Raw genomic sequence first — 25607 nt, forward strand, 5'->3', positions numbered from 1 at the left:
TCATGTTGCCTATGGTACAAGGTATTACGAACTTTCCAGGATCCTGTTTCTTCTGAGGCAATTTCAGTTGATCCAGATCACTTAGTTCATTGGTGAACAAGGGAGGTTCATCCTCCCAAGTCTCAATACCAAATAATTTGGCATTCAGCTTCATGATTGCACCAAGGTACTTGGTAACTTGCTCTTCAGTAACATCCTCATTCTCTTCAGAATATGAATGCTCGTTAGAGCTTATAAAGGGCATAAGGAGGTTCAATGGAATCTCTATGGTCTCTAGATGAGTCTCAGATTCCTTTGGTTCCTCAAAGGGAAACTCCTTATTGATAACTGGACGTCCCAGGAGGTCTTCCTCAGTGAGATTTACGTCCTCCCCTTCCTCTCCAGGTTCGGCCGTGTTGACTATGTCAATGGCCTTGCACTCTCCTTTTGGATTTTCTTCTGTATTGCTTGGCAGAGTACTAGGAGGGATTTCAGTGATCCTTTTACTCAGCTGGCCCACTTGTGCCTCCAAATTTCTAATGGAGGACCTTGTTTCGTTCATGAAATGTACAATGGCCTTAGATAGATCAGAGACTAAGTTTGCTAAATTAGAGGTATTTTGTTTAGAGTTCTCTGTCTGTTGCTGAGTGGATGATGGAAAAGGTTTGCTATTGTTAAACCTATTTCTTCCACCATTATTAAAGCCTTATTAAGGCTTTTGTTGATCCTTCCATGAGAGATTCGGGTGATTTCTCCATGAGGGGTTATAGGTGTTTCTGTAAGGTTCACCCATATAATTTACCTCTGCTATTGCAGGATTCTCAGGATCATAAGCTTCTTCTTCAGAAGATGCCTCTTGAGTACTGTTGGATGCAGCTTGCATTCCATTTAGACTCTGAGAAATCATATTGACTTGCTGAGTCAATATTTTATTCTGAGCCAGTATGGCATTCAGAGTATCAGTGTCAAGAACTTCCTTCTTCATAGGCGTCCCATTACTCACAGGATTCCTCTCAAAAGTGTACATGAACTGGTTATTAGCAACCATGTCAATGAGTTCTTGAGCTTCTGTAGGCGTTTTCTTTAGGTGAATGGATCTACCTGCAGAAGTATCCAATGACATCTTAGCTAATTCAGACAGACCATCATAGAATATATCCAGGATGGTCCATTCTGAAAGAATGTTAGAAGGACACTTTTTGGTCAGTCCTTTGTATCTCTCCCAAGCTTCATAGAGGGATTCACCTTCTTTCTGTCTGAAGGTCTGAACATCCACTCTAAGCTTACTCAACTTTTGAGGAGGAAAGAACTTGGCTAAGAAAGCCTTGACCAGCTTATCCCAAGAGTTCAGGCTATCCTTAGGTTGAGAGTCCAACCATACTCTAGCTCTGTCTCTTACAACAAAAGGGAAAAGCATGAGCCTGTAGACTTCAGGATCTACTCCATTAGTCTTAACAGTATCACATATCTGCAAGAATTCAGTTAAAAACTAAAAAGGATCTTCAGATGGAAGTCCATGAAACATACAGTTCTGCTGCATCAGAGAAACTAATTGAGGTTTAAGCTCAAAATTGTTAGCTCCAATGGCAGGAATGGAGATGCTTCTTCCATGTAAATTGGAATTAGGTGCAGTAAAGTCACCAAGCATCCTCCTTGCATTATTATTATTTTCGGCTGCCATCTCCTCTTCTTGTTCGAAAATTTCTGAAAGGTGCTTGCTGGATTGTTGTAATTTAGCTTCTCTTAGTTTCCTATTCAGAGTCCTTTCAGGTTCTGGATCTGCTTCAACAATAATATTCTTGTCCTTGCTCCTGCTCATATGAAAAAGAGAGACAGAAAAATAATAATAATAGAGGTCCTTTTTACTACAGTATAGAGGTCCCTGTGTGAGTAGAAGAAAAGAAGAAGAAAAAATTCGAACACAGATGAAAGAGGGGTTTCGAATTTGGGTGAGATGAAGTGTTAGTAGATGAATAAATAAATAGAAAGAGATAAGAGAAAGAGAGAATTTTCGAAAATAATTTTTGAAAAAGAGTTAGTGATTTTCGAAAATAGTTTTTGAAAAAGGTTAGTAATTTTCGAGAATTAAAATCAAAAATTAAAATAATTAGTTAATTAAAAATAAATTTAGAAAAAGAGGGAAGATATTTTCGAAAATTAGAGAGAGAGAGTTAGTTAGGTAGTTTTGAAAAAGATAAGAAACAAACAAAAAGTTAGTTAGTTAGTTGACACAATTTTGAAAATTAATTTTGAAAAGATAAGAAGATAAGAAGTTAGAAAGGATATTTTAAAATCAAATTTTGTAAAAGATAAGATAAAGAGATATTTTTGAAAAGATATGATTGAAATTAGTTTTGAAAAAGATTTGATTTTTAAAATCACAATTAATGACTTGATTCACAAGAAATCACAAGATATGATTCTAGAACTCAAAGTTTGAATGTTTCTTAACAAGCAAGTAACAAACTTGAAATTTTTGAATCAAAACATTAATTGATGATGTTATTTTCGAAAATTAGGAGATAAAGATAAGAAAAAGATTTTTGAAAAATATTTTTAAAATTTTCGAAAATAAATAAGAAAAATGAAAAAGATTTGATTTTTGAAAAAGATTTTGAAAAAGATAAAATTTGAAAATTTGATTTGACTCATAAAAACAACTAGATTTTAAAAATTTTTGAAAAAGTCAATCCAAATTTTCGAAATTTATGAGAGAAAAAGGGGAAGATATTTTTATTTTTTTTCTTTTTTTTTGATTTTTGAATTTTTAATGATGAGAGGGAAAAACATGAAAAATACTCAATGCATGAAAATTTTGGATCAAAACAATGAATGCATGCAAGAATGCTATGAATGTCAAGATGAACACCAAGAACACTTTGAATGTCAAGATGAACATCAAGAACTTATTTTTGAAAAATTTTTAATGCAAAGAAAACATGCAAGACACCAAACTTAAAAAATTTTCATGTATAGACACTATGAATGCAAGAATGCATATGAAAAACAAGAAAAGACACAAAACATGAAAACATCAAGATCAAACAAGAAGACTTACCAAGAACAACTTAAAGATCATGAAGAACACTATGAATGCATAAATTTTTCGAAAAATGCAAGATGAATATGCAATTGACACCAAACTTTCAACTTGACTCAAGACTCAAACAAGAAACATGAAATATTTTTTATTTTTATGATTTTTTTTATTTTTTTTGGATTTTTGTATATTTTTTTTCGAAAAAACATATAGGAAAAAGAAAATAAGGATTTTAAAAAATTTTTAATATGAATTCCAGGAATCTTGTATTCTTAGTCTAAAGCTCCAATCCGAGGGTTAGGCATGGCTTAATAGCCAGCCAAGCTTTAGTATGTAACTCAGACATGCCACGGCTGACATTCCCATTAACTTGCCTCTATGCTGATGGTTGGAAGCTCCTATCCAAAAGAATTAGACATGGCTTTACAGCCAGCCAGGCTTCAACATGCTTCATGAAACTCTAGAATTCATTCTTAAAAATTCTGAAGAAAAATATATTTTTGAAAAGATTTATTTTTTTTTTCGAAAACAGATGAGAAAATTTTGAAAGGTTTTTGAAAATTTTTTAAAAATAAAACAAAAAGAAAATTACCTAATCTGAGCAACAAGATGAACCGTCAGTTGTTCAAACTCGAACAATCCCCGGCAATGGCGCCAAAAACTTGGTGCACGAAATTGTGATCTCAGTCAACGGCGCCAAAAACTCTGTACGCACGTCTTAATAAATCGTTTTTCATTCACAACTTCGATACAACTAACCAGCAAGTGCACTGGGTCGTCCAAGTAATAAACCTTACGTGAGTAAGGGTCGATCCCACGGAGATTGTCGGCTTGAAGCAAGCTATGGTCACCTTGTAAATCTCAGTCAGGCGGATATCAAATAGTTATGTAGTTTTCGAATATTAATAATAAATAGAAAATAAGGATAGAAATACTTATGTAATTCATTGGTTAGAATTTCAGATAAGCGTATAGAGATGCATTCGTTCCTCTGAACCTCTGCTTTCCTGCTGTCTTCATCCAATCAATCTTACTCCTTTCGATGGCTGACTTTATGTAAGGACATCACCGTTGTCAATGGCTACTTTTTATCCTCTCTGGAAAATGGTCCGATGTGCTGTCACTGCATGGCTAATCGTCTGGAGGCATCACCCTTGTCAATGGCTGCATCCCATCCTCTTGTAAAAATGGTCCAAATGCTCTGTCACAGCACGGCTAATCATCTGAGGTTCTCAATCATACTGGAATAGGATTCACCCTCCTTTTGCGTTTATCACTACGCCCAGCACTCGTGAGTTTGAAGTTCGTCACAGTCATTCAATCCCAGAGTCCTACTCGGAATACCACAGACAAGGTTTAGACTTTCCGGACTCTCATGAATGCCGCTATCAATCTAGCTTATACCACGAAGATTCTGATTAAGAGATCCAAGAGATACTCATTCAATCTAAGGTGGAACGGAAGTGGTTGTCAGGCACGCGTTCGTGGGGGAATGATGATGATTGTCACGTTCCTCACATTCAGGTTGAAGTGCGAATGAATATCTTAGAAGAGGAATAAGTTGAATTGAATAGAAAAACAGTAGTACTTTGCATTAATCTTTGAGGAACAGCAGAGCTCCACACCTTAATCTACGGAGTGCAGAAACTCTACCATATGAAAATACATAAGTGATAATGGTTCAGGCATGGCCGAATGGCCAGCCCCCATGAAAGTCTAAGATAGCATAAAACTGATCAAAGATGTCTAATACAATAGTAAAAAGTCCTATTTATAATAAACTAGTTACTAGGGTTTACAAAAGTAAGTAATTAATGCATAAATCCACTTCCGGGGCCCACTTGGTGTGTGCTTGGGCTGAGCTTGAATGTTACACGTGTAGAGGTCAATCTTGGAGTTGAACGCCAGTTTGTAACGTATTTCTGGCGTTCAACTCTGGCTTGTGACGTGTTTCTGGCGTTTAACTCCAGACAACAGCATAGAACTGGCGTTCAACGCCCTTTTACGTCGTCTAAACTCCACCAAAGTATGGACTATTATATATTGCTGGAAAGCCCTGGATGTCTACTTTCCAACGAAATTGGAAGCGTGCCATTTTGAGTTCTGTAGCTCCAGAAAATCCACTTTGAGTGCAGGGAGGTCAGAATCCAACAGCATCAGCAGTTCTTCTTCAACCTCTGAATCTGATTTTTGCTCAAGTCCCTCAATTTCAGCCAGAAAATACCTGAAATCACAGAAAAATACACAAACTCATAGTAAAGTCCAGAAATATGAATTTAACATAAAAACTAATGAAAACATCCCTAAAAGTAACCAGATTCTACTAAAAACATACTAAAAACAGTGCCAAAAAGCGTATAAATTATCCGCTCATCAATGATCATGTGAAGTCACAAAAACAATTGAAAAAGCAAAAATAGAATGAAAAACAGAGAAAAAAATAGCACACCCTGGAGAAAAAGCTTGCTGGCGTTTAAACGCTAGTAAGGCCAGCAAATGGGCGTTTATCGCCCAGTCTGGCACCTTTCTAGGCGTTTAACGCCAGAAAGGGGTACCAGACTGGCGTTAAACGCCAGAAAAGGGTAGCAGCCCGACGTTTAATGCCAGAGTTGGAAGAAAGGGCGTTTTTGCACGCCACTCGGTGCAGAGATGAGCTATCCTTGACACCTCAGGATCTGTGGACCCCACAGGATCCCCACCTACCCCACCACTCACTCTCTTCTTCACCCATTCACCAATCACCTCAATACCTCTTCCCCAAAAACCCCTCACCTATCAAATCCCACCATTCTCTTCACCACTCACATCCATCCTTCATAAAACCCCACCTACCTCACCATCCAAATTCAAACCACTTTCCCTCCCAAACCCACCCATCCTAGCCGAACCCTACACCCCTCTCAATCCTATATGAACCCATCTTCACTCCTTCATTTTCACACAACCTCAACACCACTTCTCCCTCTTGGCTGAACCACAAAGCCTCCTCCATCTCCTCCATTTTTCTTCTTCTTCTACTCTTCTCTTTCTTTTTTTGCTCGAGGACGAGCAAACCTTCTAAGTTTGGTGTGGTAAAAACATTGCTTTTTGTTTTTCCATAACCATTTATGGCACCTAAGGCCGGAGAAACCTCTAGAAAGAGGAAAGGAAAGGCAAAAGCTTCCCCCTCCGAGTTATGGGAGATGGAGAGATTCATCTCAAGAGTGCATCAAGACCACTTCTATGAAGTTGTGGCCATGAAGAAGGTGATCCCCGAGGTCCCTTTCAAACTCAAAAAGAGTGAATATCCAGAAATCCGACATGAGATCCGAAGAAGAGGTTGGGAAGTTCTTACCAACCCCATTCAACAAGTCGGGATCTTAATGGTTCAAGAATTCTATGCCAATGCATAGATCACCAAGAACCATGATCAAAGTGTGAACCCGGACCCAAAGAATTGGCTTACAATGGTTCGGGGGAAACGCTTAGACCTTAGTCCGGAAAATGTAAGGTTGGCATTCAACTTGCCCATGATGCAAGGAGATGAACCCCCCTACACTAGAAGGGTCAACTTTGATCAAAGGTTGGACCAAGTCCTCGTAGACATTTATGAAGAGGGCACTCAATGGAAGAGAGATTCAAGAGAAAAGTCGGTTCATTAAAAAAGGCATGACCTCAAGTCCGTGGCTAGGGGATGGTTGGAGTTTATCCAACGTTCAATCATTCCCACTAGCAACCGGTCCGAAGCTACTATAGACCGGGCCATCATGATTCATAACATCATTATTGGAGAGGAAGTAGAAGTTCATGAGGTTATATCCCAAGAACTCTATAAGGTGGCGGACAAGTCCTCTACCTCGGCAAGGTTAGCCTTCCCTCATCTCATTTGTCACCTCTGTAATTCAGTTGGAATTAACATAGAGGGAGACATCCTCATTGATGAGGACAAGCCCATCACTAAGAAAAGGATGGAGCAAACAAGAGATCCCACTCATGGACATGAGCATGAGGAAATTCCTCATCATGAAATTCCTGAGATGCCTCAAGGGATGCACTTTCCCCCAAAAAACTATTGGGAGCAAATCAACACCTCCCTAGGAGAATTGAGTTCCAACATGGGACAACTAAGGGTAGAGCACCAAGAACATTCCATCCTCCTCAATGAAATTAGAGAAGATTAAAGAATCATGAGAGAGGAGCAACAAAGGCAAGGAAGAGACATTGAGGAGCTCAAGAACTCCATAAGATCTTCAAGAGGAAGAACAAGCCGCCATCACTAAGGTGGACCCATTCTTTAATCTCCTTGTTCTTTACTTTCCTGTTTTTTGAATTTTTTATGCTTATGTTTATTTATGTTTGTGTCTTTATTACATGATCATTAGTGTCTTAGTGTCTATGCCTTAAAGCTATGAGTGTCCTATGAATCCATCACCTTTCTTAAATGAAAAATGTTTTTAATTGAAAAAGAAAAAGAAGTGCATGAATTTCAAATTTTAAAACAGTTTAATTATCTTGATGTGGTGGCAATGCTATTGTTTTTCTGAATGAATGCTTGAACAGTGCATATTTTTGAATTTGATTGTTTATGAATGTTAAAATTGTTGGCTCTTGAAAGAATGAAAGGAAAAGGAGAAATGTTATCTGATGATCTGAAAAAATATTAAAATTGATTCTTGAAGCAAGAAAAAGCAGTGAAAAGCTTGCAGAAAAAAAGATATATACGAAAAAAAAGAAAAAGCAAGTAGAAAAAGCCAATACCCCTTTAAACCAAAAGGCAAGGGTGATAAAAATGATCCAAGGCTTTGAGTATCAGTGGATAGGAGGGCCCATAGGAATAAAATCCTGGCCTAAGCGGCTAAAACAAGCTGTCCCTAACCATGTGCTTGTGGTGTGAAGGTGTCATGTGAAAACTTAAGACTGAGCGGTTAAAGTCGAGGTCCAAAGCAAAAAGAAGAGTGTGCTTAAGAACCCTGGACACCTCTAATTGGGGACTCTAGCAATGCTGAGTCACAATCTAAAAAGGTTCACCCAGTTATGTGTCCGTGGCATTTATGTATCCGGTGGTAATACTGGAAAACAAAGTGCTTAGGGCCACGGCCAAGACTCATAAAGTAGCTGTGTTCAAGAATCAACATACTTAACTAGGAGAGTCAGTAACACTATCTGGATTCTGAGTTCCTGTAGATGCCAATCATTCTGAACTTCAAAGGATAAAGTGATATGCCAAAACTGTTCAGAAGCAAAAAGCTAAAAACCCCGCTCATCTAATTAATACTGATCTTCATAGATATTTTTGGAATTCATTGTATATTCTCTTCTTTTTATCCTATTTTATTTTCAGTTGCTTGGGGACAAGCAACAATTTAAGTTTGGTGTTGTGATGAGCGGATAATTTATACGCTTTTTGGCATTGTTTTTAGTATATTTTTAGCATGTTTTAGTTAGTTTTTATTATATTTTTCTTAGTTTTTATTTAAAATTCACTTTTCTGGACTTTACTATGAGTTTGTGTGTTTTTCTATGATTTCAGGTTTTTTCTGGCTGAAATTGAGGGACCTGAGCAAAAATCTGATTCAGAGGCTGAAAAGGACTGCAGATGCTGTTGGATTCTGACCTCCCTGCACTCGAAGTGGACTTTCTGGAGCTACAAAAACCCAATTGGCGCGTTCTTAATTGTGTTGGAAAGTAGACATCCAGGGCTTTCCAGAAACTTATAATAGTCTATACTTTGCCCAAGATTTTATGGCCCAAACCGGCGTTCAATGTCAGCATCAGAATTCCCAGCGTTAAACGCCGGAGCTGGCACCAAAGTGGGAGTTAAATGCCCAAACTGGCACAAAAGCTGGCGTTTAACTCCAGGAAAAGTCTCTACATGAAAATGCTTCAATGCTCAGCCCAAGCACACACCAAGTGGGCCCGGAAGTGGATATTTACGTCATTTACTCATTTTTGTAAACCCTAAGCTACTAGTTCTCTATAAATAGGACCTTTTGCTATTGTATTTGAAGTGGAATCTTTGAGTAGTTCTATGCTACCTTAGATCACGTTTTGGGGCTGGCCTCATGGCCATGCCTAGACCATGTTCTTATGTATTTTCAATGGTGGAGTTTCTACACACCATAGATTAAGGTGTGGAACTCTGCTGTACCTCGAGTATCAATGCAATTACTATTGTTCTTCTATTCAATTCAGCTTGTTCTTGTTCTAAGATATCACTTGTTCTTCAACTTGATGAATGTGATGATCCGTGACACTCATCATCATTCTCACCTATGAACGTGTGCCTAACAATCACCTCCGTTCTACCTTCGATTGAGTGTTTATCTCTTGGATTCCTTAATCAGAATCTTCGTGGTATAAGCTAGAATTGATGGCGGCATTCTTGTGAATCTGGAAGGTCTAAACCTTGTCTGTGGTATTCTGAGTAGGATTCAAGGATTGAATGACTGTGACAAGCTTCAAACTCGTGATTGTGGGGCGTTAGTGACAGACGCAAAAGAATCACTGGATTCTATTCCGACATGATCGAGAACCGACAGATGAATAGCCGTGCTGTGACAGAGTGCGTTGAACATTTTCACTGAGAGGACGGGATTGTAGCCACTGACAATGGTGATGCCCAACATACAGCTTGCCATGGAAAGGAGTAAGAAGGATTGGATAAAGACAGTAGGAAAGCAGAGAGACGGAAGGGACAAAGCATCTTCATACGCTTATCTGAAATTCTCACCGATGAATTACATAAGTATCTCTCTCTTTATTTTATGTTTTATTTATCTTTTAATCATTCATCATCCATAACCATTTGAATCCGCCTGATTGAGATTTACAAGATGACCATAGCTTGCTTCATACCAACAATCTCCGTAGGATCGACCCTTACTCGCGTAAGGTTTATTACTAGGACGACCCAGTGCACTTGCTGGTTAGTTGTGCGAAGTTGTGATAAAGAGTTGAGATTACAATTGAGCGTACCATGTTGATGGCGCCATTGATGATCACAATTTCGTGCACCACCTTACCATACACAAGTTGGTATGGAGAGGTCCCTATAGGAGTCTTGAATGCTGTTCTGTAAGCCCACAGAGCATCATCCAAGCTTCTTGCCCAATCCTTTCTACGGGTACTTACAGTCCATTCCAGGATTCTTTTTAGTTCTCTGTTAGAAACTTCAGCTTGTCCATTTGTCTATGGATGATATGGAGTCGCCACCTTGTGCCGAATCCCATACCGGACCATGGCAGAGTAAAGCTGTTTATTGTAGAAGTGAGTGCCCCCATCACTGATTAGTACTCTAGGGACACCAAACCTGCTGAAGATATATTTCTGGAGGAACTTCAGCACTGTTTTAGTATCATTGGTGGGTGTGGCAACGGCCTCTACCCATTTTGATACATAGTCGACTGCCACCAGAATATAAGTGTTTGAGTATGATGGTGGGAAAGGTCCCATGAAGTCAATTCCCCATACATCAATCAACTCAATCTCCAAGATTCCCTGTTGAGGCATGGCGTAACCATGAGGCAGATTACCAGCTCTTTGGCAACTGTCACAGTTACGTACAAACTCTCGGGAATCCCTATAGAGTGTAAGCCAGTAGAAGCCACATTGGAGGACCTTGGTGGCTGTTCGCTCACCTCCGAAATGGCCTCCATATTGTGATCCATGGCAATGCCATAAGATCCTCTTTGCTTCTTCTCTAGGCACACACCTACGGATTATTCCGTCTGCACATCTCTTAAAGAGATAGGGTTCATCCCACAAGTAGTTCTTTGCATCAGTAATTAATTTTTTCTTTTGTTGCCTGCTATACTTCTTGGGTATGAACCTTGCAGCTTTATAGTTTGCAATATCTGCAAACCATGATGTTTCCTGAATGGTAAACAAATGCTCATCCGGAAAGGTCTCAGAGATCTCAATAGAGGGGGGAAACTCCCCTTCTACTGGTTCTATTCAGGACAGATGATCAGCCACTTGGTTCTCTGTTCCTTTTCTGTCTCTTATTTCTATATCAAACTCTTGCAGAAGCAACACCCATCTTATGAGCCTGGGTTTTGAATCCTGCTTTGTGAGTAGATATTTAAGAGCAGCATGGTCAGTGTACACAATCACTTTTGATCCTACTAAGTATGATCTAAACTTGTCAATGGCATAAACCACTGCAAGCAATTCTTTTTCTGTGGTTGTGTTATTTTTCTGGGCATCATTTAAAACACGGCTAGCATAATAAATGACATGCAGAAGCTTGTCATGCCTCTGCCCCAGTACTGCACCAATGGCATGGTCACTGGCATCACACATTAGTTCAAATGGTAATGTCTAGTCTGGTGCAGAAATAACTGGTGCTATGACCAGCTTAGCTTTCAGAGTCTCAAACGCTTGTAGACACTCTGTGTCAAACACAAATGGCGTGTCAGCAGCTAGCAGATTACTCAGGGGTTTTGTAATTTTTGAAAAATCCTTTATAAACCTCCTGTAGAATTCTGCATGCCCCAGAAAGCTTCTGATTGCCTTAACATTAGCAGGTGGTGGTAATTTTTCAATTACTTTCACTTTAGCTTGATCCACCTCTATCCCTTTGTTTGAAATTTTATGCCCAAGGACAATTCCTTCAGTCACCATAAAGTGACATTTTTCCCAGTTTAAAACTAGGTTGGTCTCTTGGCATCTTTTTAGAACAAGTGCTAAATGGTCATTGCAGGAACTGAATAAGTCTCCAAATACTGAAATGTCATCCATGAAGACTTCCAGAAATTTCTCTACCATATCAGAGAAGATAGAGAGCATGCACCTCTGAAAGGTTGCAGGTGCATTACACAGACCAAAAGGCATTCTTTTGTAAGCAAATACTCTAGAAGGACATGTTAATGCTGTTTTCTCTTGGTCCTGAGGATCTACTGCAATTTGGTTGTAACTTGAATAGCCATCCAAAAAGCAGTAATATTCATGACCTGCTAGTCTCTCTAGCATCTGGTCTATGAATGGTAAAGGAAAATGATCCTTTTTGGTGGCTGTGTTGAGCCTTCTGTAGACAATACACATGCGCCACCCTGTAACTGTTCTTGTAAGAACCAGTTCACTTTTTTCATTATGAACCACTGTCATGCCTCCCTTCTTGGGAACAACTTGAACAGGGCTCACCCAGGGGCTATCAGAAATAGGATAAATAATCCCAGCCTCCAGTAATTTGGTGACCTCTTTCTGCACCACTTCCTTCATGGCTGGATTTAGCCGCCTCTGTGGTTAAACCACTGGCTTAGCATCATCCTCCAATAGGATTTTGTGCATGCATCTAGCTGGGCTTATGCCCTTGAGGTCACTTATGGACCACCCAAGAGCTGTCTTGTGTGTCCTTAGTACTTGAATTAGTGCTTCCTCTTCCAGTGGATTCAAAGCAGAGCTTATGATCACTGGAAAAGTGTCACCTTCTCCCAGAAATGCATATTTCAAGGATGGTGGTAATGGCTTGAGCTCGGGTTTAGGAGGTTTCTCCTCTTCCTGAGGAAGTCTCAGAGGCTCTTTCAATTCTCTGAACCCTCCAAATCAGGCTGAACATCTTTAAAGATGTCTTCCAGCTCTGATTCGAGAATCTCAGCCATGTTGACCTCCTCTACCAAAGAGTCAATCAGATCAACTTTTATGCAGTCTTTTGGTGTGTCTACATGCTGCATGGCTTTGACAACATTCAACTTAAACTCATCCTCATTGACTCTCAGGGTTACTTCCCCCTTTTGGACATCAATAAGAGTTCGTCCAGTTGCTAGGAAAGGTCTTCCTAGAATGAGAGTAGCACTTTTGTGCTCCTCCATTTCCAGGACTACAAAGTCAGTGGGAAAGGCGAATGGCCCAGCCCTGACAATCATGTCCTCAATCACACCTGATGGGTATTTAATAGAGCCATCAGCAAGTTGGAGACATATCCGGGTTGGTTTAACTTCTTCAGTTAAACCAAGCTTTCTGATAGTGGATGCAGGTATTAGGTTGATGCTTGCCCCAAGATCACATAAAGCTGTCTTGGTGCAACTACCCTCTAATATGCATGGTATTAGAAAGCTTCCGGGATCTTTAAGCTTTTCTGGAAAGCTTTTCAGAATGAGTGCACCACATTCTTCAGTGAGGAGAACTCTTTCAGTTTCTCCCCAATCCTTCTTATAACTTAAGATCTCCTTCATGAACTTGGCATAAGAAGGTATTTGCTCAAGTGCGTCTGCAAACGGAATCTTTATTTCAAGAGTCCTGAGATAATCTGCAAAGCGAGCAAATTGCTTATCCTGCTCCTCTTGGCGGAGTTTTTGAGGATAAGGTATCTTGGTTTTATATTCCTCAACCTTAGTTGCTGCAGGTTTATTTCCTACAGAGGTGGTTGGAGAAGCCTTTTCAGAGGGGTTGTTATCAGCACTTGTGTGTGTCTGATCCCTCACTGGCATTTGAATGCCATGGTTAGAAGCTGGAGTGGCATTGGACGCCAACTCCTTACTTGTTCCTGGCGTTTGAACGCCAGAAATGAGCTTTCATTGGGTGTTTGACGCCAAATCCTTGCCTGTTTCTGGCGTTTGAACGCCAGAGTTATTCCTCTCTGGGCTCTTACTGTCCTCAGAGGGATTTTGGATAGCAGGTTGTTCATTTCTTGGCTTCCTGCTGCCTTGAAGTGATGTATTTAATATTTTCCCACTTCTTAATTGAATTGCTTGGCACTCTTTCGTTATTTGTTTTGATAACTGCTGTTCTGTTTGCTTCAACTGTACTTCCATATTTAGATTAGCTATTATTGTGTCTTGTAGTATCTCCTTGAATTCGGCCAGCTGTTTTGTTAGAAAGTCTAATTGCTTATTGAATTCAGTAATTTGTTCTACAGGACTGAGTTCAGCAGTTACTGTTTTAGCCTCTTCTTTCATGGAAGATTCACTGCTTAGGTACAGATGCTGATTTCTGGAAACTGTATCAATAAGCTCTTGAGCCTCTTCAATTGTCTTTCTCATGTGTATAGATCCATCAGCTGAGTGATCTAGAGAAATTTGAGCTTTCTCTGTAAGCCCATAATAGAAGATGTCTAACTGCACCCGTTCTGAAAACATTTTCAGAGGGGCATTTTCTTAGCATCTCTCTATATCTCTCCCAGGCATCATAAAGAGATTCATTATCTCCTTGTTTAAAGCCTCGAATGTCCAGCCTTAGCTGTGTCATCTATTTTGGAGGAAAGTATTGATTCAGGAATTTTTCTGACAGCTGTTTCCATGTCCTTATGCTAGCCTTAGGTTGGTTATTTAACCACCTCTTAGCTTGGTCTTTTACAGCAAATGGAAAAAGTAATAATCTATAGACATCCTGATCTACTTCCTTATCATGTACTGTGTCAGCAATTTGTAAAAACTGTGTCAGAAACTCTGTAGGTTCTTCCTGTGGAAGACCACAATACTGGCAACTTTACTGCACCATGATAATGAGCTAAGGGTTCAACTCAAAGGTACTGACTCCGATGGAGGGTATACAGATACTACTCCCATATGAAGCAGTAGTGGGGTTAGCATAGGACCCCAGAGTCCTTCTGGACTGTTCATTTCCACTCAGGTCCATGATGGAAAAACGAGAATTGATATGAATAGAAAATAGAATATATTTTTATTTTTTTTATTTTTATTTTGTAAAAAGAAACGAATAAATAAATATAAAGATAAAATTTCGAAAATTAAATAAGATAATTAGAAATTAAATATAGATTTGAAAACTAAGAACAAAAAATTTAAAACTAAAATAATTACTTAATTAAGAAGATTTGAAAAACTTTGGATATGATTTTTGAAAAAGATTTTAAATTTTGAAATAAAAAAAACTGAATTTTAAAAGTAATTTTCGAAAGTTTGCTTTAAAATAGAGAGAAAAGATATTTTTGAATTTAATGAGGAAAGAGAAAAACAGTAAAATAGCACAAGATTTAAAAATTTTTAGATATACTGTTCCTTGTTTTCGAAAATTTTGGAGGGAAAATACCAAGGAACACCAAACTTAAAAATTTTAAGATCAAGACACAAGAAAAACTTAAGAACACCTTGAAGATTCACAAGAACAACAAGAGCATGAAGAAAGAACACCAAACTTAAAATTTTTAGAAAATCACAATAAAATTTTCGAAAACTAAAGAAAAGCTAACAAGAAAACACCAAACTTAAAACTTGACACAAGATTTGCTCAAAGAAAAATTTTTTTTGAAAAAGTTTTAAAAGGAAGATTCCCAATTACCAAGAACATAAACACAACACTCTAGCCAATTGAGTTATAAATTTAAAGTGTTGGAAACTGATATCTTGAAAGAGCACAAGAAAAACAAGAAAAGACACAGAACAAGAAAAACTAAAGATCAAACAAGGAAAATAAACAAGAACAACTTGAAGATCAAGAAAGAACAATGAACACTAATTCGAAAATTTTAAAGGAAGATAAAAAACATGCAATTGACACCAAACATAAAACATAAAACTAAACTCAAACAGAAAAACTCAATTATTAGTAAAAAAAATAATAAAATTTTGAAAAAAAAATAAGGATTCTAAAATTTTAACAAGAACAATAATAAAAGACTCAAAGACAAAACACAGATTAATAAAGAAAAATAAAAAATTTTTGAACCGTCAGTTGTTCAAACTCGAACAATCCCTGGTAACGGTGCCAAAAACTTGGTGCATGAATGGTAAATCACACTTTTCACAACTCGTACCACTAACCAGCAAGTGCACTGGGTCGTCCAAGTAATACCTTACGTGAGTAAGGTTCGAATCCCACAGAGATTGTTGGCTTGAAGCAATCTATGGTTATCTTGTAATTCTTAGTCAGAATATCAATTATAATTATCAGTTTGGATTGCGAGAAATAAAAGAGCATGAATTAAATACTTATTATGCAGTAATGGAGAATATGTTGGAGTTTTGGAGATGCTTTGTCTTCTGAATCTCTGCTTTCCCCCTGTCTTCTTCTTCACGCACGCAAGGTTCCTCCTATGGCAAGCTGTATGTTGGTGGATCACCGTTGTCAATGGCTACCATCCGTCCTCTCAGTGAAAATGGTCCAGGTACGCTGTCACCGCACGGCTAATCATCTGTCGGTTCTCACTCATGCTGGAATAGGATCCATTGGTCTTTTTGCGTCTGTCACTACGCCCAACCCTTGTGAGTTTGAAGCTCGTCACAGTCATTCAATCCCTGAATCCTACTCAGAATACCACAGACAAGGTTTAAACTTTCCGGATTCTCAAGAATGCTGCCAATAGATTCTAGCTTATACCACGAAGATTCTGATTAAGGAATCCAAGAGATATTCATTCAATCGAAGGTAGAACGAAGGTGGTTGTCAGGCACGCGTTCATAGGTTGAGAATGATGGTGAGTGTCACGAATCATCACATCCATCATATTGAAGTGCGAATAAACATCTTAGATAGAAACAAGCGTGTTTGAATAGAAAACAGAAATAATTGCATTAATTCATCGAGAAACAGTAGAGCTCGTCACCCCCCAACAATGAAGTTTAGAGACTCATGCCGTCAAAGAGTACAAAGTTCAAATCTAAAATGTCATGAGGTCTAAAGTAAATCTCTAAAAGTTGTTTAAATACTAAACTAGTAACCTACGTTTACAGAAAATGAATAAACTAAGATAGATGGTGCAGAAATCCACTTCTGGGGCCTACTTGGTGTGTGCTGGGGCTAAGACTTAAGCTTTACACGTGCCTAGGCTATTTCTGGAGTTAAACGCCAGGTTGTAACCTGTTTCTGGTGTTTAACTCCAATTTGTAACCTGTTTCTGGCGTTTAACGCCAGACTGCAACATGGAACTGGCATTGAACGCCAGTTTACGTCGTCTATCCTTGAGCAAAGTATGGACTATTATATATTGCTGGAAAGCCCTGGATGTCTACTGTCCAACGCAATTGAGAGCGCGCAATTGGACTCCTGTAGCTCCAGAAAATCCATTCCGAGTGCAGAGAGGTCAGAATCCAACAGCATCAGCAGTCCTTTTTCAGCCTGAATCAGATTTTTGCTCAGCTCCCTCAATTTCAGCCAGAAAATACCTAAAATTATAGAACAACACACAAACTCATAGTAAGGTCCAGAAATATGAATTTTTTCTAGAAACTAATGAAAATATACTAAAAACTAACTAAAGCATACTAAAAACTACATGAAATTAACCCCAAAAAGCGTATAAAATATCCGCTCATCAGTGCGCGATCTGCATAATCTGTAGAATTCGCTGGGGGCGATTTTGGGCCCTATTTTGACCTAGTTTTCGGCCCAGAAAAGCAGACTAGAGCCAGTGAACATGCAGAAACCAACAACAACATTCATTCTACACAATTTTTAGTTTTTAGATCTAGTTTTACTCCTCCTCTAGGTTTTCTCTCTACACATTCATAGTTCTTAGGATTTTTATTTCTATTGCTCTTTGCATTGGGATATTGAGAAGAGTTCTTACCTCATCAAGACTTCGTCATTCTAGTTCATTTTCTTTACTTGGCTCTTACTCTTCCATGTCCTTTATTTTACTCAATTTTACTATTGAATTATTTTTAGGATTTATTAATACAAGAATTACTTCTAATTTTAATTGATTTCTTTGATTTTTATTTATCATGTCTTTCTTTAATTCCCTTTCCTATGTTATGAATTCTACATTCACAATGAGCGAGTTGTTTCTTAACTTGATGGGGAGTTGAATTAAAGGAACCGTTGAGTTGGAATGCTCAAAAAGAAAAATTGTAATTGGGTTTATTGTTGGATTGCCCTCTAGTCACTGACACCAATCCCTTTTAATTGAGTGGGTTGGAACTTGTGAATAGAAGTAGCATTCCAACTTGTTTGACTTTCCCTTACCTAGTAAGGGATAACTAAACAGAACAACCTTCAATTATCAATTAATCTAGAGAGTACTTCAACAAGCATAGGGCTTCCAACTAATCTACTCCCAGTCAAGGATTTTATTTAAATTATTTAATTTCTCTAATTTAAATTCCTATTTATTCAACTCAAACCCTTTTTGAAAACATCTGATTAATAAAATAGCACACCTTTCTGCAACTCGTTGGGAGACGACCTGGGATTCATACTCCCAGTATTTTAATTTTAATTTTTGTGACACCCTTCTAAATTGATAAGCAGATTTCTGGTTGTTTAAGAGCTATACCTACAACGCATATCTTTTAACAATTCTTGACTCGTCAATTTCCGCCACCTCAATTTTTGGCGCCGTTGCCGGGGAGTTGCAATAGAGTGCTAAGTTATTGATTGGAATTTATTTATTTGCATTTTATTTTATTTTGCTACTATGAGCTGCTTGTTTCTTTCGTTAGATGACATGTTCACTTCCTGATCCAAGCTTGCCAGTATTCGATCATGAGATTGAAAGAACTATTTCACGAATAAGGCAAGCTCGGCGTCGGTTAGTCCTCTCAGAGGGTGGATCTTGAACGTCATTTGAGGAAGAAACCAGCCCCCGTTCTACTGATTCGGTTGATTTACGTGTAGGTGACATGGCAGCACCTTGGAGAGTTACTATCCAGGAGGCTGGAGCCCCTGATTTTACAATGCAACCGTTTCAAGCGCATCACCCAGTGGTGGCAACAGACTTTGAAATAAAGACTGCACTTCTCAATTTGATGCCCAAGTTTCATGGCTTACCTGCTCAAGAGCCTATCAAGCACCTGAGAGATTTTCAAGCAGCCTGTTCTACTGTCAAGCATGATGGTGCAAATAAAACTTCAATTTTGTTGGAAGCTTTCCCGTTTTCTCTTGAGGAAATGGCAAGAGAGAGGTACTAAACTCAACCCGCAGCAACTGTATCCGACTGGGATACACTTAGAAGAGAATTCTTGGAAAAATTCTTTCCAGCTGAAGTTACTGATAAACTGAGGAAAGACATTTCCATGATTGTTCAGGACGAATCTGAGACTCTTTATGAATACTGGGAGCGCTTCAATAATCTTCTAGAAGCATGCCCCCACCATATGATTGACAAGATAGTGTTACTCGGTTATGTCTAATGACAAGTCATCTTAGCCTAGTTTCATTAGTCTTTTTCTTTTGTTTTCAATTGATTTTATGCACTTTCTTGAGCCATAAGTAAGCCAATTGGGTAGAATTTCATGTTTCCTTTGATTTAATCAACCATGGATAAATTAATACAATTTCATGAGATTTTGTGCTATAATTGTCATATATTATGAAAGAATAACAATCTCATGGTTTTGAGCATAGCTTTGATGTGCTTGGTTGATTAATGATAGGTGAAAAGAGCTTTGAAGAAGGTTGAAGAAAGAAGAAATGGCAAGGAGCAGGAGAGAACAAAAAGCTTGAGCAAAAGCTTGCCTCAAACTTTAGCTCAAACTTTTGGAAGAATTGAATTCACCCTGGAGGAGCAAAAGCTTGCGCCAACGTTTGCCCTCAAGCTTTTAGGCAAACGTTGGCGCCACAACAAAACACCCAGGAGAGCAAAAGCTTGTGCCAACGTTTGACCTCAAGCTTTTAGGCAAACGTTGGCTGATGACAAGTCATTTTAGCCTAGTTTCACTAGCCTTTTTCTTTTGTTTTCAATTGAATTATGCACTTTCTTGAGCCATAAGCAAGCCAATTGGGTAGATTTTCATGTTTCCTTTGATTTAATCAACCATGTATGAATTCATGCAATTTCATGAGGTTTTATGCTATAATTGTCACATATTATGAAAGAATGAATATCTCATGATTTTGAGCATAGCTTTGATGTGTTTGGTTGATTAATGATAGGTGAAGAAAGCTTGGAGAAAGGTTGAAGCAAGAAGGAATGGCTAGGAGGAAGAGAGGACAAAAAGTTTGAGCAAAAGTTTGCCTCAAACTTTAGCTCAAACTTTTGGATTAATTGAAAATGAACCAGGGAGCAAAAAGCTGGACCAAAAGTTACCCTCAAACTTTTGTGCAAACTTTTGGGCAAAAAGCTGGAGTAAAAGTTAGCCTCAAACTTTTTGGCTAACTTTTGGGCAAAAAGCTGGAGCAAAAGTTAGCCTCAAACTTTTTGGCTAACTTTTGGCATCACAAATCAACACCCTGGAGAGCAAAAGTTTGCGCCAACGTTAGCCCCTAACTTTTTGGCTAACGTTGGCGCATGAAAAACTCTCCCTGGATGAGCAAAAGTTTGCACCAACGTTAGCCCCTAACTTTTTGGCTAACGTTGGCGCCATGAGTATGCAAGGGGAGGCCAATGTTGGAGCAAAAGTTAGACCCCTAACTTTTGCCCCAACGTTGGTATCAGCAAAAGAGGGTGGCTGATGTGAAAAGTCGGCGTAAAAGTTAGCCTCAAACTTTTACTCCAACTTTTACTCAAGCTTTCATGATTCCAACCCGGTTCAATTCGGTTCTTCTCCAAACTCCAAGAGTAATCAACCAAGGCCTCTATCAACCCAATTCCATCAAGAGCAAAGGCCCAATTGAAGGCTTGAAGACCATTTGAAGAAAGTGTATAAATAGCATAGGATTTAAGTTTTTAAGGGAGCTTCCCTTTTTAGTTTTCATATAGAGCTTTCTTTTCTGATTTGATTGGGAATTCACTTTTACATTCTAGCATTGTTGTTTTAATTCAAGAGAATTGGGGAGGAGAATTGATCTCTCTTCTTCCTTGTTCTTGCCCAGCACTCTTTAATTTTCTTGCTTCGGATCTTGGGTGGAGAATTGAAGAACTTCTGTTTCAATCTCACCTTGGGATCTTGTTTAATTTTCTGCTGAATTGAATTTCAGTTTGTGTTACTTGCTCTCTCATCTACTTTCTCTGCAATTTACATTTCCTTTGCAATTACTCTTGTTGGATCTAGGAAGGCATTGAGATCTAGACTTGGTTATCTAGTCTCTTGGGTCCTGAGATCTGAATTCCAATTTTACATCCTCTGTTTAATGCTTTTCAATCTCATTTACATTTCTGTTTTAAGATCCGGTTCAATTCCAGTCATCCTTTACTTCTCTACTTGTTGCAATTTTACTTTTCCTTGTTTAATTTCTGCAAATCCAATTCCCAATTCCCTTTACAATTCAAGCCATTTACATTTCTTGCACTTTAAGATTCTGCAATTTACATTTCTTGCGTTCTAAGTTTCTGCCATTAAATTTCTTGTTCTTTAAGATTCAGCACTTTAAATTTCAGTTCTCTTTAATTTCATGCCAATTACCCATTCCCTTTACTTTCTATGCAATTTAAATTCTGCAAATCACAAATCTCTCAACCAAATCTTTATTCGCTTGACTAAATCAACCACTAAACTAAAATTGATCAATCCTTCAATCCCTGTGGGATCGACCTCACTCCCGTGAGTTATTATTACTTGATGCGACCCGGTGCACTTGCCGGTTAGATTTGGGTGTTTTGGAGAAATTCGTTTCTTCCACAAAAATACTCCATCAAGTTATTGGCGCCGTTGCCGGGGATTGATTAGATTGACAATGATTAAGTGAGGTGGTAGTTTAGATCAAGCACTTTTTCTTTAATTTTGACTAACCCACTAACTGTTCGAGACTTTGTCTCTACTAACTCTAACTGCACTCAAGTTACAGAGTACTCTATTTTAGTTTCTAGTTCTATTTGTGTTTCTGATTTTGTGATAGGAGGAAAGAGCGATGAATCCACACCTTTTGATCCTGAAACATTTTGGAGGTTGAGGAAAGAGGCAAGAGATAGAGGGGAGAAATGCTGGGATTCAGAAAATCCCCACTGAGAGCTTCTCACCAGGGGATAAAGTGATATTAAACACCCAACCAATGAAGGTGCCTCCACAATTATCTGAGTACTATACTGTGAACCGGATCCTTCCACATGAACACCTAGAGATCATCAAAGAGAAGACTGGAAGGAAGTTCACAGTAAGAAGAGAAAAGCTGAGGCATTATGATTTTCAGCCTCCATGATCAGAGGATGAAGGATGTCAAGCTAGTGACAATAAAAGAGCGCTTGTTGGGAGGAAACCCAACCGGAGGTAACTATCTTTTCATATCTATTTCAATAAAAAGGTTAATTAGTTTTATCTATATTGCAAGAAGCTAAGTTTGGTGTTGCACACCAAAACAATCTAAAGGAGAATGAAGAATTCTAAGTTTGGTGTTCCACCAAAATCCCATCATAAACACACATTCTCACTTTTTGCATAATGCTAGCTTCAAGCATTTAGATAAACTAGTTAACTGTTCTGCTGTTTCCTAAGTTTTCAGTTTATTACTTTTGAAAAAGAAAAAGAGTTTCACACATGGTTAACCTGATGCATGAGAACCATTGGCAAGGTACTAAGTTTGGTGTTCCCACACCAAAGTAAGTTCAAAGGCCCACAAATAAATCATGCATGCTAATCATTGTTTCTAAGTGCTTGGGGAATAAGCAACTTTCAATATCACTGCAGAGTACCATACAACTTTTGGAGAGATTAAGCATCATCAACCAAAGAGATGAAAGATGAATGTGAAGGCCAGCAATGATGATGATGAGAAGAAGGAAAGCAAGTGAACTCCAAAAGGTTGTATTGTTAAGTGATTGTTTTACATCAAAGACTGCTATGATTGAAAGTGATATAATACCCCTGCCTGTCTGCATATTATAGTTCTCTATAATTCAATAAGCAAGATGCTTGATCATTCACAACATTTTTTTCTTCAAAACTTGTTTGCACTCAATACTTCAAAAATGCATCACATGAAAGTTCTTTGAAAAGAAGGATTGAGGAATTAAACAATTCTGAGGCAAGCAAAAGATTAGAAGAAGTGGCGGTTCTAGTTGTATGATTATGTATTGAGGTTGCATGCTTGTGAAAACTTGCATGGGAGCTCATAGGCAGGACATGAAGTTCAAAGAAGTATTGTGGAGATTCTCAAAAATTTATTGATCCAAGAAGCAGCAAACAAAACAAAAGAAAGAAAAGAAAATACAAAAACAAAAAGAACATGGCCCAAGGCTCTGAGCATCAATTACTAGGCAGAAAAAGAAAGAAGAAACAAAACTCAAAGAGTTGTTAGCCTAGTAAATGCTTGTGGTTGAGTTGTGTCAAAGAAAGAGGCTTGAGCAAGTAAATCCTTAGGGGTGCTTTAACACCTAATACCTTAAAACCAACTGGTTTAGGAGTATTGATTGAAAGCTTATCTAAAGAGCCGCTTTGAGACATGACACTTAGAGTCAAGGCCAAAGCAAAGAAACTATAAGCTGCTTCAAGGTGATTACATATAAAGAGATCTCTATGATACCATTTGGATGAAAATCCTAAGACCTAAGACTCCCAATATGTGAGGACTAGTGAGCACTGACGCCCTTGCATGAGCATATGATTTAGAGTTCACCCCACTGTTACTTAATCACTTCACTCACAGGACTTTACAAGTTGTTCTTTAATCCGTCTTAATTGAAAGAACCTCTGAGCATAATTCATTTCTTGCTTGAGGACAAGCAAGCTTTAAGTTTGGTGTTGTGATGACAAGTCATTTTAGCCTAGTTTCACTAGCCTTTTTCTTTTGTTTTCAATTGAATTATGCACTTTCTTGAGCCATAAGCAAGCCAATTGGGTAGATTTTTCATGTTTCCTTTGATTTAATCAACCATGTATGAATTCATGCAATTTCATGAGGTTTTATGCTATAATTGTCACATATTATGAAAGAATGAATATCTCATGATTTTGAGCATAGCTTTGATGTGTTTGGTTGATTAATGATAGGTGAAGAAAGCTTGGAGAAAGGTTGAAGCAAGAAGGAATGGCTAGGAGGAAGAGAGGACAAAAAGTTTGAGCAAAAGTTTGCCTCAAACTTTAGCTCAAACTTTTGGATTAATTGAAAATGAACCAGGGAGCAAAAAGCTGGACCAAAAGTTACCCTCAAACTTTTGTGCAAACTTTTAGACAAAAAGCTGGAGCAAAAGTTAGCCTCAAACTTTTTGGCTAACTTTTGGGCAAAAAGCTGGAGCAAAAGTTAGCCTCAAACTTTTTGGCTAACTTTTGGCATCACAAATCAACACCCTGGAGAGCAAAAGTTTGCGCCAACGTTAGCCCCTAACTTTTTGGCTAACGTTGGCGCATGAAAAACTCTCCCTGGATGAGCAAAAGTTTGCGCCAACGTTAGCCCCTAACTTTTGGGCTAACGTTGGCGCCATGAGTATGCAAGGGGAGGCCAACGTTGGAGCAAAAGTTAGACCCCTAACTTTTGCCCCAACGATGGTATCAACAAAAGAGGGTGGCTGATGTGAAAAGTTGGCGTAAAAGTTAGCCTCAAACTTTTACTCCAACTTTTACTCAAGCTTTCATGATTCCAACCCGGTTCAATTCGGTTCTTCTCCAAACTCCAAGAGCAATCAACCATGGCCCCTATCAACCCAATTCCTTCAAGAGCAAAGGCCCAATTGAAGGCTTGAAGACCATTTGAAGAAAGTGTATAAATAGCATAGGATTTAAGTTTTTAAGGGAGCTTCCCTTTTTAGTTTTCATATAGAGCTTTCTTTTCTAATTTGATTGGGAATTCACTTTTACATTCTAGCATTGTTGTTTTAATTCAAGAGAATTGGGGAGGAGAATTGATCTCTCTTCTTCCTTGTTCTTGCCCAACACTCTTTAATTTTCTTGCTTCGGATTTTGGGTGGAGAATTGAAGAACTTCTGTTTCAATCTCACCTTGGGATCTTGTTTAATTTTCTGCTGAATTGAATTTCAGTTTGTGTTACTTGCTCTCTCATCTACTTTCTCTGTAATTTACATTTCCTTTGCAATTACTCTTGTTGGATATAGGAAGGCATTGAGATCTAGGCTTGGTTATCTAGTCTCTTGGGTCCTGAGATCTGAATTCCAATTTTACATCCTCTGTTTAATGCTTTTCAATCTCATTTACATTTCTGTTTTAAGATCCGGTTCAATTCCAGTCATCCTTTACTTCTCTACTTGTTGCAATTTTACTTTTCCTTGTTTAATTTCTGCAAATCCAATTCTCAATTCCCTTTACAATTCAAGCCATTTACATTTCTTGCACTTTAAGATTCTGCAATTTACATTTCTTGCGTTATAAGTTTCTGCCATTAAATTTCTTGTTCTTTAAGATTCAACACTTTAAATTTCAGTTCTCTTTAATTTCATGCCAATTACCCATTCCCTTTACTTTCTATGCAATTTAAATTCTGCAAATCACAAATCTCTCAACCAAATCTTGATTCGCTTGACTAAATCAACCACTAATCTAAAATTGCTCAATCCTTCAATCCCTGTGGGATCGACCTCACTCCCGTGAGTTATTATTACTTGATGCGACCCGGTGCACTTACCGGTTAGATTTGGGTGTTTTGGAGAAATTCGTTTCTTCCACAAAAATACTCCATCATTGGCGCCACAACAAAACACCCAGGAGAGCAAAAGCTTGCGCCAACGTTTGACCTCAAGCTTTTAGGCAAACGTTGGCGCCACAACAACATGAAGGGGTATACTTCCAACAAGAATAACTTGAGTTGTAGATGTCCAATTGAGGTGATTTCAATTGGGTTAGAAAGCTGACGTTCAGAGCTTTCCAACCATATATAATAGTCTATAGTGGACATAAAATTGGCAACTTGACAAGAAGGCAAAGTAGTACCCCAAGAGGCATGCAAGAGG

General features: G+C 38.3%; 1 non-coding gene across 1 annotated transcript; it reads left to right on the forward strand.

Moving 5' to 3' along the window:
* The first annotated feature begins 1160 nt into the window (after window positions 1–1160).
* LOC148568352 (small nucleolar RNA R71) lies at window positions 1161–1264 on the forward strand. Its single transcript, XR_015882994.1, has one exon. It is a non-coding gene; the product is annotated as a small nucleolar RNA R71 (small nucleolar RNA).
* Window positions 1265–25607: the final 24343 nt, after the last annotated feature.

This window comes from Arachis ipaensis, chromosome B4, assembly GCF_059453495.1.
Source record: "Arachis ipaensis isolate K30076 ecotype BB chromosome B4, ASM5945349v1, whole genome shotgun sequence".
Taxonomy (NCBI): domain Eukaryota; kingdom Viridiplantae; phylum Streptophyta; class Magnoliopsida; order Fabales; family Fabaceae; genus Arachis; species Arachis ipaensis.